The following is a 20251-nucleotide window of genomic DNA, read 5'->3' on the forward strand; positions in this document are numbered from 1 at the left end:
TCCAATTCACCTTATGACTATATTTAGTACTACACATGTTGCCAGTGGTTCATGGGGATTATCTAAAGAAAGTTCCCCTGAGCCTTACTCGCTAAGTACACCACTTGTTGTGTCAACCAGCTTGGCAAAGCAGAAGATGCAGCTCTGATCCCCAAGCTCTGCTGAGTTCACTGGTCTCAACAGGACAACCAGTAAATCTGACTGCACCTGGGCTAATGAGGAGGAATACTCCCTACATGTGAGTATTATGCAGCAACCGGAGAATGGTAAAAGACTATTAGTACAGACAGAGGCGATGTGCTTAATTTGCTGTTCATAGTTAGAGATCCCAGAAACAGTGGAGAAACTACCCCTGCCAATTGTGAATATGATTTGTAAAATTATGACAAATGTTAATATGTCCACATTAAGTCTTTTTAATTTTCTGTTGCAATCAAATACTGGTTACCTTGGGACTCAATTCCCATGCTCTCCTGGCCCTCCTCCTGTTTTGTGCCCTCTGTAAATTTGACTTCATCCATAATTCTGCTGCCTGTATTCCCACACAGACTGAGTTCACTCATCACCTGATGCTCCCTGGCATACAGGGCACCATGAACTGTGGCCAGGAAATAGATTGCCCGGTGCCATGTACATAGTCACCTGGACATCCAACATTGCACCAGAGAACCTGCTCTCTCTGAACCTCTTACAGCTATTTTATCACTGGTCAAAGTTAACTTTCTGCCTACAGATAGAGTTTAGCCCTTTAGGAGGTGATTACTTTCACATGGTATCAATGAAGCCTGAATTTGTGCTCCCACAAATTGCCAGGTAGACCTGTAGGAATATTGGGCAGTTCAGTGGTTAACACTGCTACCTCAGTGCCAGGTGGCTCAATGATTAGCATTGCTGCCTCATGGCACCAGGGACCTGGGTTTGATTCCAGACTGTTTGTGAGGAGGTTTTCACATTCTCCCAGTGTCTGCACGGGTTTCCTCCCAGTCCAAAGCTGTGCAGGTTGGATGGATTGGCCATGGCAAATGGCCCCATAGTTTCCAGGGATGTGCAAGCTAGGTAGTCTAGCCATGGGAAATGGGGGTCACAGGGATAGCATCTGGATGGGATGCTCTTCAGAGAGTCAGTGAGAACTTGATGGGTCAAATAGCTTCTTTCTGTAGGAATTCTATGATTCGCATATCATATGACACCTATCATGTTTAGCAGATAGAATAAGATTCACATGGATCTGTCTCATAGATGATATCTTCTGTGACTGCGACAAGGGAAAACTAAAACTATTAAAGCGTTTACTGCACCATCCCGCTCCTCTGATGTCTCTCTATTATCAAGAGTGTGGTGCTGGAAAAACACAGCAGGTCCGGCAGCATCCAAGGAGCAGGAGAGTCAACGTTTCGGGCAAAAGCCCTTCATCAGGGATTGCTGATGAAGGGCTTTTGCCTGAAATGTTGACTCTCCTGCTCCTCAGATGCTGCCTGACCTGCTGTGTTTTTCCAGCACCACTCTCTCAACTTTAATCTCCAGGAGGTGCAGTCCTCACTTTCCCCTCTCTACTACTGTGTACATAAACAAGACAACTGTCATCTGTTTCCAGTCTTAGCTGTCTCACAAAGATCATGTTTTTGTCCCTGCTCTGTTAACACTGGTGACACACAAGGATCAATTCTTATGGTCCTCCTATTTCTTATTTACATTCTACCTTATAACACCATCATGCAGAGATACAGTTTGACCTACTCTTGGGAAATAAGGCATGGCAGGTGATTGAGGTGTCAGTGGGGGAGCACTTTGGGGCAGTGACCATAATTTTAAATACGACCATAATAATAGTGATGCAGAAGGAGAGACCGGATCTAAACATTGAAGTTCTAAATTGGAGGAAAGTCAATTTTGACAGTATTAGGCAATAACTTTCAAAAGTTGATTTTCACGTAGATGTTTGCAGGTAAAGGAATGGCTGGAAAATCGGAAGCCTTCAAAAATAAGACAATGAGAGTCCAGAGACAGCATATTTCTGTTAGAGTGAAACGCAAGGCTGGTAGGTGTAGGGAATGCTGGATGACTAGAGAAATTGAGGGTTTGGTTCAGAAAAAGAAGGAAGCATAGGGGTGGCACAGTGGCACGGTGGTTAGCACTGCTGCCTCACAAAGCCAGAGACCCGGGTTCAATTCCCGCCTCAGGCGACTGACTATGTGGAGTTTGCACGTTCTCCCCGTGTCTGCGTGGGTTTCCTCCGGGTGCTCCGGTTTCCTCCCACAGTCCAAAGATGTGCAGGTCAGGTGAATTGGCCATGCTAAATTGCCCGTAGTGTTAGATAAGGGGTACATGTAGGGGTATGGGTGGGTTGCGCTTCGGCGGGGCGGTGTGAACTTGTTGGGCCGAAGGGCCTGTTTCCACACTGTAAGTAATCTAATCTAATATGTCAGGTATAGACAGGATAGATCAAGTGAATCCTTAGAAGAGTATAAGGGCAGTAGGAGTATACTTAAGAGGGAAATCAGAAGGGCAAAAAGGGGACATGGGAGAGCTTTGGTAAATAGGATTAAGGAGAATCCAAAGGGATTTTATAAATACATTAAAGACAAACGGGTAACTAGGGAGAGAATAGGGTCCCTCAAAGATCAGCAAGACAGCCTATGTATGGAACCACCGAAGATGGGGGAGAGACTAAATGAGTAAATGAGTATTTACTGTGGAGAAGGATATGGAAGATATAGAATGTAGGGAAATAGATGGTGACATCTTGAAAAATGTCCATATTACAGAGGAGGAGGTGCTGAATGTCTTAAAATACATACAACTGAAAAAATCCCCAGGATCTGATCAGATATACCCTAGAACTCTGTGGTAAGCTAGGCAAGTGATTGCTAGGCCTCTTGCTGAGATATTTTGTATCATCAATAGTCACAGATGAGGTGCTGGAAGACTGGAGGTTGGCTAATGTGATGCCACTGTTTACGAAAGGTGGTAAAGACAAGCCAGGGAACTATAGACCATTGAGCCTGATATCGGTGGTGGGCAAGTTGTTGGAGGGAACCCTGAGTGACAGAATTTACATGCATTTGGAAAGGCAAGGACTGATTAGGGATAGTTAACATGGCTTTGTGTGTGAGAAATCACATTTCATGAAACTGATTGAGTTCTTTGAACAAGTAATGAAGAGGATTAATGAGGGTAGGGCGGTAGGCATGATCTGTATGGACTTCAGAAAGGCATTTGAAAAGGTTCCCCATGGGAGAGTGTTTGGCAAGGCTGGATCTCATGGAATACAGGGAGAACCAGCTATTTGGAACACAACTGACACGAAGGTAGAAGACAGACAGTGGTGGAGAGTTGCTTTTCAGACTGAGGCCTGTGACCAGTGGAGTGCCACAAGGATCGGTGCTGGGTCCACTACTTTTCATCATTTATATAAATGATTTGGATGTGAACACGGGAGGTAAAGTTTGTAAGTTTGCAGATGACCCCAAAATTGACAGTACAGTGAACAGCAAAGAAGGTTACCTCAGAGTACAACGGGATCTTGATCAAATGGGCCAATGGGCCGAGGCATGGCAGATGGAGTTTAATTTAGATAAATACAAGGTGCAGCATTTTAGAAAGGCAAATCAGGACAGGACTTATACACTTAGTGGTAAGGTCCTAGGGAGTGTTGCTGAACAAAGAGACCCTGGAGTGCAGGTTCACAGTTCCTTGAAAGTAGAGCCGCAGATAGATAGGATAGTGAAGAAGGGGTTTGGTATGCTTTCCTTTTTTGGTCAGAGCATTAAGTATAGGAGTTGGGAGGTCATTTTGTGGTTGTACAGGACATTGGTTAGGCCACTGTTGGAATATTGTGTGCAATTCTGTTCTCCCTCCTACCAGAAGGATGTTGTGGTTCAGAAAAGATTTAAAAGGATATAACCAGGGTTGGAGGGTTCGAGCTGTAGGGAGAGGCTGAATAGGCTGGGGCTGTTTTCCCTGGAGCTTTGGAGGTTGAGGGGAGACCTTATAGAGGTTTATAAATTCATGAGGAGCATGGATAGAGTAAATTCACAATGTCTTTTCTTTCCGGTGGGGGAGTCTAGAATTAGAGGGCAGAGGTTTAAAGTGAGAGAGGAAAAATTTAAAAGGGACCTAAGGTGCAACTTTTTCACACAGAGGGTGTTGCATATATGGAATGAGCTGCCAGAGGAAGTGGTGGAGGCTGGTACAATTACAACATTTAAAAGGCGTTGGATGCGTATATGAATAGGAAGGGTTTGGAGATTTATGTGCCAAGTGTTGGGAAATGGGACTAGATTAGGTTGGGATATCTGGTCAGCATGGATGGGTTGTTTCCGTGCTGTACAGCTGTATGACTCTATGACATGTACAGTGACAAAGGTCAGCTCTACCTCACCATCATTCCTCAAAGCTCCTCCACTTAAGCTAAATTATCATTCTGTTTATCAAATATCCAATATCGGATCAACAGTGAATTCCTATAAATAAACACTGGGATTTTGCTAAAAAAAGACTCATTGTCTCAGGATTCCATCTTGTACACATCCAGCATAAGCACAAGAAATTTCAAACAACAACAATCTATATTACAGGAGGAAGGGGAATGATCATTGGTTGGCAAGGCAACTTTGATTGGTCAAGGCATTGCCAGAGAAAGCAACAGGGGACTAGAGCAGCACAGTGGCTCAATGGTTAGCACTGTTGCCTCACAGTGCCAGGGACTTGGGTTTGATTCCAGCCTTGGATGACTGTCTGTATGGAGTTTGCACATTCTCCCCATGTCTGTGTGGGTCTCCTCTGGATGTTCCGGTTTCATGCCATGATCCAAAAATGTGCAGGTTAAGTGAATTAGCTGTGTTAAATTTCCCAGAGGTTAGGTTATTAGTTGGAGTAAATATAGGGTAACGGAATTGGTCTGGGTGGGTTACTCTTTGGAGGGTCAGTGTGAACTTGTTGGGCTGAAGGGCCTGTTTCCACAGTGTAGGGATTCTAATTCTAAGCAGTTCCCCAGGTTCCGGGGTAATCCAATAAAGTGCAAGGCTTGAACAGATTCCTTTTGTTTGCAAAGAACAACTTCATGCCTTTGAATGTATGCATCACATAGAAAGCACAAATGAACTCAACTGATTATCTTATATTGGATGGCTGCGTAACTATTACTGCACTCAGGAATACATTGACGTGAAATAGAAAATACAGACAAACAAAAACAACCATGCAGCATAATGACTTGCTACAATATGTTTATTAGATGTGTTAACACAGAGTCTGGGACCTTCCAGTCCATGACTCAGCATCACATGCTGCTTTATGGGTATGACCTGGCGCTGGTGGCCTGAATCACTTGTTTATTTTTTATAACTGCTTTATGATTTATAAAGGTCTTCACGCAGCAGGGCTAATGGCCGAATAATAAAAGCAATGATGAAGCTTTTGAATTTCTCTGATTGATAAATCCAGTTTATAACATTGCCCTAAACAGACACTTGGATTATGAAGTTGTAAAGCAAGGTCCTGTGATGCTGGAAAACCTAAGGTGAAAATACAGACGTTCTGAAAAAATAGGGCAGGTCAGCCACTGTCTATGAAGAGAGAAATGGACCTCTCAGAATGGACGAGAGTGAGACATATATCAGCTTTTGACCAAATACAGTATAAAGGCAGGGACAGGGTGAGTTATTGATCCCAGATGGTTGATGCTTACTCTGCGGCATTTGAGAAAATCCAACTCATCTATGTTAAAGTCTCTCAGCAGCTTCCCATAAAACAGCCACTCCCTTTTATTGTTGTTGTTTTTTATCTACCAGCAATGAAAAGCTTGCTAATTGATAACTTGTCACTTATTGAGTTACCACCCTGTTTTTGCCTGGGACTAGGCAGTACAGCGGTTAGCACTGCTGCCTCACACCGCCAGGGACCCGGGTTTGACTCCAGCCTCGGGCGACTGTCTGTCTGGAGTTTGCACATTCTCCCCGTGTCTGCATGGATTTCCTCCGGGTGCTCCGGTTTCCTCCTACAGACCAAAGATGTGCACGTTAAGTGAATTGGCCGTACTAAATTGCCCACAGTGTTCAGGGATGGGTAGGTTAGGTGCATTACTCAGGGGTAAATATAGGGTAGGGGAATGGGTTTGAGTGGGTTACTCTTTGGAGGGTCAGTGCGGAATTGTTGGGCTGAAGGGCCTGTTTCCACACTGTAGGGATCTTATGACTGTACAGTACAGGGCTAGTATTTGCTGCTCTATCTGCTGCAGATTGCCTTGGCTGCATTACATAATTGAGAATTTTTTTATTCACTTGTGGGACATGGGGTGAACATCTGGTCAAGAAAAAGAAGGAAGCATATATCAGGACAGACAGCTGGAATTGAGTGAATCCCTGGAGGAATATAAGGGAATTAGGAATATACCCGGCCCCCAATGCCTCATCTTCACCATGGATATCCAATCCCTCTACACTTCTATCCGCCATGACCAGGGCCTCCAAGCCCTCTGTTTCTTCCTCTCCCAACGTCCCCAACAGTACCCTTCCACCGACACTCTCATTCATTTGGCCAAACTGGTCTTCATCCTTAACAATTTCTCCTTCGAATCCTCCCACTTCCTCCAGACCAAAGGGGTAGTCATGGGCACCCGTATGGGCCCCAGCTATGCCTGTCTCTTTGTTGGCTACGTAGAACAGTCCATCTTCCGTAATTACACCGGCACCACTCCCCACCTCTTCCTCCGCTACATTGATGACTCCATTGGCGCCACCTCGTGCTCCCGCGAGGAGGTTGAGCAATTCATCAACTTCACCAACTCATTCCACCCTGACCTTAAATTTACCTGGACCATCTCTGACACCTCCCTCCCCTTCCTGGACCTCTCCATCTCCATGAATGACGACCAATTTGACACCGACATTTTTTACAAACCCACCGACAACCACAGCTACCTGGATTACACCTCTTCCCACCCTACCTCCTGCAAAAATGCCATCCCGTATTCCTAATTCCTCCGCCTCCGCCGTATCTGCTCCCAGGAGGACCAGTTCCACCACAGAACACACCAGATGGCCTCCTTCTTTAGAGACCGCAATTTCCCTTTCCACGTGGTTAAAGATGCCCTCCAACGCATCTCGTCCACATCCCGCACCTCCACCCTCAGACCCCACCAGTCCAACCGTAACAAGGACAGAATGCCCTTGGTGCTCACCTTCCACCCTACCAACCTTCGCATAAACCAAATCATCTGCCGACATTTCCGCCACCTCCAAAAAGACCCCACAACCAGGAATATATTTCCCTCCCCACCCCTTTCCGCCTTCCGCAAAGACCGTTCCCTCCGTGACTACCTGGTCAGGTCCACGCCCCCCCATGACCCACCCTTCCACCCTGGCACCTTACCCTGCCACCGCAGGAATTGCAAAACCTGCGCCCACACCTCCTCCCTCACCTCCATCCAAGGCTCTAAAGGAGCCTTCCACATCCATCAAAGGTTTACTTGCACATCCACCAATATCATTTATTCTTTCCGTTGCTCCCGATGTGGTCTCCTTTACATTGGAGAAACTGGACGCCTCCTAGCAGAGTGCTTTAGGGAACATCTCTGGGACACTCGCACCAATCAACCACACCGCCCTGCGGCCCAACATTTCAACTCCCCCTCTCACTCTGCCAAGGACATGGAGGTCCTGGGCTTCCTTCACCGCTGCTCCCTCACCACCCGACGCCTGGAGGAAGAACACCTCATTCTCCGCCTCGGAACACTTCAACCCCAGGGCATCAATCTGGACTTCAACAGTTTCCTCATTTCCCCTTCCCCACCTCACCCTAGTTCCAAACTTCCAGCTCAGCACTGTCCCCATGACTTGTCCTACCTGCCTATCTCCTTTTCCACCTATCCACTCCACCCTCCTCCCTGACCTATCACCTTCATCCCCTCCCCCACTCACCTATTGTACTCTATGCTACTTTCTCCCCACCCCCACCCTCCTCTAGCTTATCTCTCCACGCTTCAGGCTCTCTGCCTGTATTCCTGATGAAGAGCTTTTGCCCGAAACGTCGATTTTCCTGCTCCTCGGATGCTGCCTGAACTGCTGTGCTTTTCCAGCACCACTCTGATCTAGAGTAGGACTATACTTTTAAGGTAAACCAGGAGGGCAAAAAGAGGATATGAGATAGTTTTGGCAAATAGTTAAGGAGAATCAAAAGAGATTCCATTAATGTATTAAGGGCAAAGAATAATAACAAAGAGTAAGGTGCCTTAAAGAACAATGTAGCCATCTATGTGTGGAACGTAGGAGATGGGTGAGATACTGGATGGATAGTTTGCGTCAGTATTTACTGTGAAGAATGACATGGAAGTTAGGAACTTGGGGAAAATAGATAGTGATGCCTTGAAAAGAATTCAAGAAGAGGACGTGACTGAGGTCTTAAAATGCATAAAGGAAAAGCTAGGGAACTATACACCGGTGAGCCTGAGGGGATTCTGAGGCACAGGATTTACATGCGTTTGGAAAGACAAGGACTGATTTGGGATAGCCAGCATGAGTTTGAGCGTGGGAAATCATGTTTCACTAACTTGATTAAGTTTTTTGAAGAGGTGACAATGAGGGTTGATAAAGGCAGAACTGTAGAGTGGTTAGTAAGATTAGATCACATGGAATCCATGAAGGGCTAGCCAATTGGAGACAACATTGGCTCAAAGGTCAGAGACAGAGGATGGTGGTGGAGGGTTGTTTTTCGGACTGGAAGCCTGTGACCAGTGGAGTGCCACAGGGGTTGCTGCTGGATCCACTGCTTTTTTGTCATCTGTCTAAATGATTTGGATGTGAATATAGTAGGTATGGTTAGTACATTTGGTAATGACACCAATATAGGTGTAAACGTTCTCAGTGTTGTGCTAATATCAAAGTATATCTTAAAGCAATGTTGAGTTTCAGGAAAGGGTCATTCTGACATTGCCGATCACTGCTGCAGAATTTGAGGACAGCCTTTGAAAGGGGTTATTGATCTCCTCGAGCAAGTTTGAACTGCAGCCAACATCACTGGTGCTCACACTGCAGTGATGACAACATCTGCTGCATTGCAGACTCCATCTAGAAAGAGAGCACAATCTTGGGAATCATGTAAACAGTGGATAAAATCCAAATCCCAGTTTTCCGCCTGGAACAGGCTACAGGAACCTGTCAATACCATATGTCATTTTCAAATTACTAATTACTTGTGTCATTACCAAATTTACTAACCATACCTCCTATATTCACATCCAAATCATTTGATAGGTGACAAAAAAGCAGTGGATCCTGCGCTAATCCCTGAGGCACGATCAGGAGCCCATCGCGTCTGCTCTGCCATTCAATGAGATTATGGCTGATCGAATAATCCTCAACTCCACTTTAATGTCTTATCCCCATTACCCTCAATTCCCTTACTGATTACCAATCTGTCTATCTCAGCCTTTAATATACTTAATGACCCGGCCTTCTAAAAGAAGTCCACAGATTCACTTCTCTCTGAGAGAAGAAATTCTTCCTCCTTTCTGTTTAAATTCTGAGATGATCCTTTATGCCCAGAAGGGAAAATAACCTTTTCAAATCTGTCCTGTCAAGTCCCCTGAGAATCCTTATGTCTCAATAATAAGGCCTTATTCTTCTAAACTCCAAAGAGTACAGGCCCAATGACTCAATCGCTCCTCATAACACAATCCCTCCGTACCCAGGATCACCCTAATGAACATTTTCTGAATTACCAGCAATGCTGGTACACCTTTCCTTAGATAAGGTGATCAAAGTATCCACAGTATTCCAGCTGTGGTCTAACTAGTGCCTTGTATAATTTTAGCAAAGTTAAAAATCACACAACACTAGGTTATAGTCCAACAGGTTCATTTGGAAGCACTAGCGTTCAGAGTGCTACTCCTTCATCAGGTAATTAATTACCTGAAGAAGGAGCAGTGCCCCGAAAGCTAGTGCTTCCAAATAAACCTGTTGGACTATAACCTGGTGTTGTGTGATTTTTAACTTTGTCCACCCCAGTCCAACACCGGCACCTCCTTATCATAATTTTAGCAAGACATCCTTATTTTATATGCCATTCCCTTTGACATAAAGGATAGAGCTAGTAAACATGCACATAGTTACACATACTTGCACACAGTCACATGTATACACACATGGGTACCTTAATGAAATTAAAGGCTTTCATTTCTGCTGAATTTCTCATGACCTTAGGGCATTTCAAGGTTTATTTAGGCAACTTATTGAGATGTAGTCACTACTGTTCTTTAGGTAATATGCAACTAATTGGAGCATGACAATGTCCCGCAATTAACAAAGAAATCAATGACTATTTTTAAGTCATAAAAACAGAAAATGCTGCAGGTCAGTTCCAGCCAGGAGTACAATTGGAAATCTTTTGGATTCTTTCTCTTTGCTCTTCCACATTTTGAGGTTAAAATTAATTCCTGTTTGCAGCACCCAACTGAGTTAAGCTAACAGAATACATATCTAACACTCCTCAGATGCAAACACAAGATACTTACAGCCCACAGCTTCTGTTTATGTTTTGTAACAAAGGCTCAAGATTAAGACCTTAAAGGATAGACGGTTGATAGGGCAAATTTGCAGTCAGTGCGATAGGCTGAAATGTGTCTCTTTTAGCACAAGAGGTGTCATGAATAAGGCTGATGAACTTTGAGCATGGATCAGTATTTGGAGCTACAACGTTGTGGGGCATTACAGAGACCTGGAAATCTAAGGGGCAGGAATGGTTGTTCGATGTTCCGGGGTTTAGATGTTTCAAAAGGAACATGAGGTGGGGGAGTGACATTGCTAATCAGGGTTAGTATCACAGCTACAGAAAGGGAGGTCGTCGAGGAGGGTTTGTCTACAGAGTCAATATGGGTGAAAATCAGATACAGGAAAGGAGCAGTCACATTATTGGGAGTTTTCTATAGACCCACCCCCAGCAGCAGGGACACAGAGGAGTAGGTTGGGAGGCAGATTGTGAAAAGGTGCAGACGTAACAGGATTATTGTCATAGGTGACTTCAACTTCCCTACTGTTGATTGGAACGTCCTCAGTGCAAATAGTTTGGATGGAGCAGATTTTGTCAGATATGTCCAGGAAGGATTCCTAACTCAATATGTAGAGGAGAGGCCATATTGGATTTGGTGCTTGGCAATGAACCAGGTCAGCTGTCAAATCTCCCGGTGGGAGAGCATTTCAGTGATAGTGATCATAACTCCCTAACCTTTGCTATAGTCATGGAGAGGGATAGCAGCAACAGTATGGGAAAGTATTTAATTGGAGGAGGGGAAATTACAATGCTATTAGGCAGAAACTGTGGAGCATAAATTGGAAGCAGATATTCTCAGGGAAATGCACGACAGAAATGTGGAGGTTGTTTAGGGAGCACTTGCTGCGAGTGCTGGATAGGTTTGTCCCACTGAGGCAAGGAAGGGATGGTGGGGTAAAGGAATCTTGGGTGACAAGGAATGTGGAACATCTTGTCAAGAGGAAGAAGGAAGCTCACTTAAGGTTGAGGAGGCAAAGGTCGGACAGGGCTCTAGAAGGTTACAAGGTAGCCAGGAAGGTACTGAAGAATGGACTTAAGAGAGCTGGAAGGGGGCATTAGCAGGTAGGATTAGGGAAAACCCCAAGGCATTCTACACTTATGTGAGGAACAAGAGGATGACCAGAGTGAGGTTAGGGCCGATCAGGGATAGTGGAGGCAATTTGTTCCTGGAGGAGGTAGGGGAGGTCTTTAATGAATAGTTTGCCTCAGTATTCACTAGTGAGAATGACCTTGTCATTTGTGAGGACAGTGTGAAACAGACTGACAAGCTCAAACAGATTGACGTTAGGAAGGAGGACATGTTGGAAATTTTGAAAAACCTGATGGATAAGTCCCCTGGGCCAGACGGGACATACCCAACTTTACTACAGGAAGCAAGGGAAGAGATTGCTGCTCATTTGACGATTATCTTTTCATTGGAGCAAAGAAGGATGAGAGGTGACTTGATAGAGGTGTACATGAGGATGAAAGGCATAAGGAGAAAGTGAGGACTGCAGATGCTGGAGATCAGAGCTGAAAATGTGTTGCTGGAAAAGCGCAGCAGGTCAGGCAGCATCAAAGGAGCAGGAGAATCGACGTTTCGGGCATAAGCCCTGAAGAAGGGCTTATGCCCGAAACGTCGATTCTCCTGTTCCTTGGATGCTGCCTGACCTGCTGCGCTTTTCCAGCAACACATTTTCAAATGAGAGGCATAAATAGAGTAGATAGCCAAAGACTTTTTCCCAGTGTGGAAATATCTATCATGAGGGGGCATAACTGTAAGGTGACTGGAAGAACATTTAGGGGAGATGTCAGAGGTAGGCTCTTTACACAGAGAGTGGTGGGTGTGTGAAATGCACTGCCAGCAGTGGGAGTAGAGTCAAATACATTTAGAGACGCTTAAACGACTCTTGGATAGGAACATGGATGATGGTAAAATGAAGGGTATGTGGGTTAGTTTGATCTTAGACTCGGATAAAAGGTCGGCACATCATCAAGGGCCAACAGGCCTGTATTGTGCTGTACTGTTCGAAGTTTTATGTTCTAAAGAGGAATTCAGCTGTTTTTGTTCAGCCAGAGCTAACCATTTTGAACAAGGTGCTGGCTCATTGATCTAGAGGTATAATCCCTGCCTTGGGTGAATGTAGGGAGTGTGTGAGAGAGGCCTGGGTTCAAATCCTGGATCAGCCCTTGTTATGTTTTGACTCTGTCCTTTACAGGCTTGATGCGCCAGAAGACCCACTCCTGCTCCTATTTCATAAGGCTACATGATATGGAAGAAATCACTAATTATAAACATATCCTGTGATTTGGTAAAACGATTATTATAATTTTAAGGTTTATCAGGAAGGCAAGGCTAATATTGTCCAGAAAGAAATAGAACTTCCTCTACAGAATCTTTCTCAACCCAAAAAGTCCCAAAGTGCTTTATAAGCAATGTAATAGTTTTGATGTGTAGTCACTGTTCCTTATATAGGCTTACACGCATCTAGGTCCTACAAATATCAGTAAGTTAATGAGCAGATAGTTTGTTTTAGTGATGGTTGATTAAGGGATAAATGCTGGCTGGGAGAACATACCTACTTTCTTGCAATCTTTTACACTTACCTGCGAGGGCAGTCAGTGCCTGGTTTAGTGTCTCATCTGAATAATATGGCCACTGACAGTGAGGCATTCAGTATAGAGTCATAGAGTAATAGATTTGTACAACATGGAAACAGACCCTTTGGTGCAACTAGTCCATGTCGACCAGGTATCCTACATTAATCTAGTCCCACTTGATCCTATTCATGTACCCATCCACATGCCTTTTAAATGTTGTAATTGTACCATCCTCCACAACTTCCTCTGGCAGTTCATTCCATACATGCTCCACCTTTGCGTGAAAAGGTTGCCCCTTAGGTCTCTTTTTTCCTCTCTCTCCTTAAACCTATCTTTCCGAAATGTTGATTTTCCTGCTCCTCAGATGCTGCCTGATCTGCTGTGCTTTTCCAGCACCACACTCTTGACTTAAACCTATGCCCTCGAGTTTTGTACTCCCTTACCCTGGCTATTTACACTATCCATGTCCCTAATGATTTTATAAACTCTCTAAGGTCATCCCTCAGTCTCTGACACTCCGGGGAAAATGGCCCCAGCCTATTCAGCCTCTCCCTACAGCTCAGATCCTCCAACCCTGGCAACATCCTTGTAAATCTTTTCTGAACTCTTTCAAGTTTCACAACATCCTTCCAATAAGAAGGAGACCAGAATTGAATGCAATTTTCCAAAAGTGGCCTAACCAATGTCCTGTACAGCCACAACATGACCTCCCAACTCCTGTACTCAATGTTCTGACCAATGAAGGAAAGCATACCAAACATCTTCTTCACTATCCTATCTACCTGCGACTCCACTTCAAGGAGCTATGAACCTGCACTTTAACATCTCCTTGTTCAGCAACACTCCTCAAGACCTTACCATTAAGTGTATAAGTCCTGCCCTGATTTGCCTTTTCAAAATGCAACACCTCACATTTATCTAAATTAAAATTCATCTGCCACTACTCGGCCCATTTGCCCATCTGACCAAGATCCCGTTGTACTCTGAAGTAACCTTCTTCGCTGTCCACTACACCTCTAATGTTGGTGTCATCTGCAAATTTAATAACCATAGTTCCTATGTTCACATCCAAATCATTTATATAAATGATGAAAAACAGCACTGATCCTTGTGTACTATAAAGGTGAAGTCACCATAGTCCTGCTAATAGAGAGATGGTGTTTTAATCTAAGAGTCACCACATCATAGATAATGATCATAATCTTTATAAGTAATCTAATCTAATCTAACATCTCAAGCAACAGGAGAGTCCTTCATGGTAACCTCAGCAAGGGCAGAAACTAAACCCCCACTGTTGATATTACTCTGTATTGCAAGCTAACTGTCCAGCCAAATTAGCTAATCTACCTATACAAATGTTGCAATCGGGTATCCCGCATTTGGGGACATCACAGGCGTCAGCACACCCGGAGTGCAATGGGATAGCCTCATCCTGGGAGAACCTGCCAGGGTTGGAGGGTCTGAGCTATAGGGAGAGGGTGAACAGGCTGGAGCTGTTTTCCTTGGAATGTTGGAGGCTGAGGGGTGACCTTATAGAGGTTTACAAAATTATGAGGGGCATCGATAGGGTAAATAGGCAAAGTCTTTTCCCTGGGGTCGGGGAGTCCAGAACTAGAGGGCATAGGTTTAAGGTGAGAGAGGGAAGATATAAAAGAGACCTAAGGGGCAACTTTTTCACACAGAGGGTGGTACGTGTATGGAATGAGCTGCCAGAGGATGTGGTGGAGGCTGGTACAATTGCAACATTTAAGAGGCATTTGGGTGGGTATATGAATAGGAAGGGTTTAGTGGGATATGGGCCGGGTGCTGGCAGGTGGGACTAGATTGGGTTGGGATATCTGGTCGGCATGGACGGGTTGGACCGAAGGGTCTGTTTCCATGCTGTAATCTCTATGACTCTATGACCTCCATTTGCTACTACATTGAGGTGTTGGCACAGATGTTTGGGTCCTATCTCTGGAATGGTACTTTAACCCAAGCTAATTATCTAGCCCGGAGGCAAACACATTGCCACTGAACCAAATCATTGAAATATGTTTAATTATTTTCTTGTCAACTTTGTAGTGTGCTTTATGGTTCTGGTATCTTTAATCCTAGGCAAAATAAACTTATTCAGTTAAATTCATTGTTAGCATCAATCCTCAACTGGGTATTATGTTAAACCCCATTTGGAAATCAATCAACTTTACTAGCTAGATCTTAGAAAAAAATGTCTTCACGCCCAGGGATATTCAGATTCCCAAAGATATGTCAGAATAAAATATACTCATCAGATGGTACACAGTGCTGTTACTGAGCAACAGTGGTGGAGGGAATGGACATTTGTGGATGTGGTGCCAATCAAGTGGGCTGCTTTATCCTGGATGGTGTCAACCTTCTTGAGTATTTTTGGAGGCAAGTGGGGAATATTCCACCATACACCTTACTTGAGTGTTGTAGGTGATGAACCGGCTTTGGAGAGTCAGGAGGTGAGTTACTCACCACAGATTTTAAATTTCATTTGAGCCTCAGAGGTCAGATTTCGCACTGAAAACGCATTTAGGTGTGATTCAAAGCCGAATACTTCCAACCCTAACAATTTAAATTGTAGCTCAGGTATTGGAGATAATGGTTGCTTACGCTGAACTGTATGTGCAGATGTTTCATGGCCTAGGCAAATGCCTGAGCTGCACTGCGCCATTTTCAATACAAGTTGTTGTTGTTATTGTTAAGGGGAAGCTGGATGCATACATGTAGGAGAAGGAAATAGAAGGATTACAGTGGGACAGTGGCTAGCTCTGCTGCCTCACAGCTCCAGGGGTCTGGGTTTGATTCCACCCATGAGTGACTGTGTGGAGTTTGCACATTCTCCCTGTGTCTGCGTGGGTTTTCTCCCACAGAGCAAAGATGTGCAGGTTAGGTGGATTGTCCATGCTCAATTGCCCCTAGTGTCCAGGGATGGGCAGGCTAGGTGAGGTAACCATGGGAAATGCAGGGTTACAGGGTTATGGTGGGTCTGGGTTGTATCCTCTTCTGAGGGTCAGTGTGGACTCAATGGGCTGAATGGCCTGCTTCTACACTGTAGGGATTCATTGAATAAGCTATGGTGAAGGGGGACAACACTTGTGTGGTCCATTGCACCAAGTGACCTGTGATTTTGATGTAGGCTGTATGTATGAATCAAATACCGGGCAGAAATGATCCTTCTTTATCATTTTCCCATAAGGACTGCAGTCAAGTCCGCTCCAAATCATCAAGCAGAGACGTCAGCTCATTCTCCACTGTGCGAGTTTACTCAGCATCCCGTGTTTATTTGGATGGACTGAACAGTGACTCAGTTATAGATTCATATGTGGGCTGTGGGATCTGCCAACTGTTTAATTTAATCCTCAGCTTTGATAGATCACCAGCCAAGTGAAACATTTTCTCATGAAAGCAGCTTCTATTAGGTTCCAGTTGTTAAAATGCAAGTTGCGTCACCCAATGATGATTGGATCTGTATTTCAGTTAAAGATTGCATCATTTTGTCCTTATCTATTTGTGAAGCACAAGGAACTCTTCTTGTTCTCGTACATCTCCCCCAAAAGTACACGCTGTCAATACTGTCTGGTGGAACATATCTGGACTCAGAGTTCATTCTTTGTAGATTGAACAAAAGTTTACATATTCCTTGTGAATTTCTCTCTTTGGTATTTCATGTAATATGGTTGGCTGATTATTTTTATTATCCATATCTTCCAAACAGAGTGGGAAATATTTGTGGAAAGTTTATTTGAGATTCTTGGAGCAATGTACTGTAATCTGTGGCCACAGAGTGAAAATGGAAAGTTGAGTAGTTTTACTCTCAGGTCAGACTTTGAGTTAATAACTTAGAAACTCAATTAAATGGCAGAGGGGCAATTGTGGTGGTGTGAGGCAGGAATTGGTTCAAAACAGGTTTCAATGCAGACTGTCGCTGAAGTGACAATGGAATAGTGGAGCATGAGGCCCATGGTGGTGTATGAGATTCTCTTGGACATGAGACAGGGACAGGATGTGAGTCTAACCTGGGCACAATGGAGCATGGAGTATGGAAGAGGGCTAGACTGTGAGACGTACGTGGACATGGCAGACAGTGATGTTCAACTGGGCATGGAGGAGTGTCAGACTCACCTGGGCACAGAGCCGTGTCAGACTCACCTGGGCATAGAGGAGTGTGAGACTCACCTGGGCACAGAGCCGTGTCAGACTCACCTGGGCATAGAGGAGTGTGAGACTCACCTGGGCACAGAGCCGTGTCAGACTCACCTGGGCATAGAGGAGTGTGAGACTCACCTGGGCACAGAGCCGTGTCAGACTCACCTGGGCATGGAGGCTGAAAGGTCAACTCTTCTGCTCCTCGGATGCTGCCTGACCTGCTGTGCTTTTCCAGCACCACACTTTTCAACTCTGATCTCCAGCATCTGCAGTCCTCACTTTCTGCTAGTTGATTATAATCTTACTGCAAAGCCTCTTCCAAGGATGCCTACCATGAAGAAGTTCTCCTCCCTCTACAAGTGTTCCTTCTTGATGAAGGGTTTATGTTCTATATCATTGATTCTCCTGTTCCTCGGATGCTGCCTGACCGGCTGTGCTTTTCCAGCACCACACTCTTCAACTCTGATCTCCAGCATCTGCAGTCCTCACTTTCACCTGGGCATGGAGCAGTGTCAGACTCACCTGGGTATGGAGGAGTGTGAGACTCACCTGGGCACGGAGGAGTGTGTGACTCACCTGGGTACGCAGCAGTGTCAGACTCACTAGGCACGAAGCAATGTCAGACTCACCTGGAAATGGAGCAATGTCAGACTCACCTGGGCGCAGAGGACTGTGAGACTCATCTGGGCACGGAGGAGTGTCAGACTCACCTGGGCATGGAGAAGTGTGAGACTCATCTGGGCACGGAGGAGTGTCCGTCTCACCTGGGCACAGAGCATGGGCATGTTGGAGGGGCAGAGTGTGAGGCTTACTTGGACAGATCAGAGTATGACTCCCACATGGGCATGCTAGACTCTGTGGCTTACCAGACTATGGAAATACCTGCGCTCACCTGGGCACAGTGGAGAGGCAGAATCTGAAGCTTACTGTAATGGAGGACTGACCTCCATTCCAGCTGCTGTCCACCAACATCTGCATTTCTGAAGAAGAGTCACTTGACCTGAAATGTTAACTCTGATTTCTCCCCACAGATGCTGCCAGACCTGCTGCGATTTTCCAGCAGTTTCTCAGTTTCTATTTCAGATTTCCAGCATCTGCAGTTCTTTCAGTTTTTTTTATCTGATAACATGCACCTTTCCATGCAGATCGTAGTCTAGTGGTATGGTTACTGATGGGAGAGACTTCAACAGATCATATATTTGGCTCAGAAATCTCTCCTGCTCTTACTTGTCTGTTGTTGGTTTGTATTCAAAGGATTTAAAAGTTGATACTCAACCTGTTTGGCTGCTTAATGAATTTACATTTCTTAGCCATCATATCCTGTGGGGTGTGGGACTCAAATTCAGAGCATGTGACTCAGAAGTGGAGCAATTCCCCATGTGCTTCAAGACCTTATACGGATTTAAGATAATTGTTGTACTTTGCACTCTATGCCTTTACTAAGTTCACATTCCCGTATACATTACTAATTCCTTTGTCACCCTGTACTAACGACTTCAAAGATTTGTTACACCATTGTTTTGTCTCTCTATCCTTGCAACCCCTTTTAAACTGCATCACGTAGTTCATTTTATTACTTCTTTTCCTACCAAACTGTGCTGCTGCATATTTCTCTGCAGCAGATTTTCCCTGCCATATATCTTTAAGACAGAAATGAGGAGGAATTTCTTTTCTCAAAGAATAGTGAAGCTGTGGAATTCTCTGCTGCAGAGGGCTGTAGGGGCTGGGTATGATAAGTATGGTCAAGGCTGAGGTAGACAGTTTTTAATCAGTAAAGGTATCGAGACATATGGAGATAAGGCAGCAACATGGAATAGAAGTGGGAGGTAATGGTATTATCAGTGGACTCTGAATCCTGTCTCAGGTAATACTGTGGGATTCAAATCCTGCCATGGCAGATGGTGGAATTTGATAAAAATCGGGAATGGAGAATCCAATGATGATTATGAATCCTTTGTCAGGAAAAAAACATCTGGATTCACTAATGGTTCTTTAGGGAATGAAACTGCCATCTTTACTGGTCTGGCCTCCACGTGGCTCCAGACCCACAGCAATGTGGTTGATTCATAACTGCTTTCTGGGCAATTAATGCTGGCCAAGCCAGTGATGCCCTCATCCCATGAACGAATGAAAAGTGATCGGATTAGCCATGATGTCATTGAATGGTGTAACAGCCTAGATGGGCTGAATGGCCGACTTCTGCTCCTACACCTTATGGTGTTTCTATCTCACCAATTGATGGCTCAGTAAGTGCTGCCCTTCCCTTGAAGCCAAAAACATCCCACTCCAAGAATTATTGGCTGGGGAAACAATATTCACATTACAGTTCAATGGAATAATAGCCAGTTTTCCAATACTTCCCCTCCACCAAACAGGAGGAATTCATGTACAAAGATACCCAGCAAACCAGCCAGTCTGTGTCTTCTTTCTCACAGCTTGTTATATTTCTGAATTTGGTGCCATCTGCCAACTTTGAAATTGTGTTTTATTTCCCCGACTCCAGATCATGAATATATCAGAAACAAATTATCTTTAATAAATCCATATTTGCATTTATTTCTTTGTCCATGCCTTTTTTAAAATGACAATTAATCCTGTGCTGGACCACTGACATGAAATGTTTGCCCATTACTAATAGCTGCCTGACCTGTAGTTGCTGGGTTTATCCCTCTCCTCTTCTTTTCAATATGGGTGTAACGTTTGCCATGCTCCAAGCCTCTGGTACCAACCTATATGCAAGGAGGGTTGAAAGACTGTGGCCCAGAGCCTCAGAAAACTCTCTCGTATCATTGGTTACAATTGCAAAGCTGGGTGGAGAAGGGGTTAATTTCAGTAGTGGTGCCCACTACATTCGAAATGCCAATTGGCAATCAATGTTTAAGATCATTCACGGATGCATTCCACCCATGCTGGGTGACTGTTCCACTTTGAAGATAGTTTCATCTATCCTCATTATTTATTTTTACTGACT

The 20251-nt window shown here is 44.6% G+C and overlaps 1 protein-coding gene across 2 annotated transcripts in view; it reads left to right on the forward strand.

Moving 5' to 3' along the window:
- Positions 1 to 20251, forward strand: part of LOC122563302 (protein-methionine sulfoxide oxidase mical3a) — a 127435-nt gene continuing 107184 nt past the window's right edge. For both annotated transcript variants that reach the window (XM_087973682.1, XM_043717009.2), the window contains exon 1: positions 1 to 238. The gene's annotated coding sequence lies outside the window, so the exon portion shown is untranslated. The remainder of the gene's footprint in view (positions 239 to 20251) is intronic.

The sequence above is a fragment of the Chiloscyllium plagiosum genome, unplaced genomic scaffold, assembly GCF_037043375.1.
Source record: "Chiloscyllium plagiosum isolate Xiang-an unplaced genomic scaffold, Cpla_swu_hap1 HiC_scaffold_26, whole genome shotgun sequence".
Lineage (NCBI taxonomy): Eukaryota > Metazoa > Chordata > Chondrichthyes > Orectolobiformes > Hemiscylliidae > Chiloscyllium > Chiloscyllium plagiosum.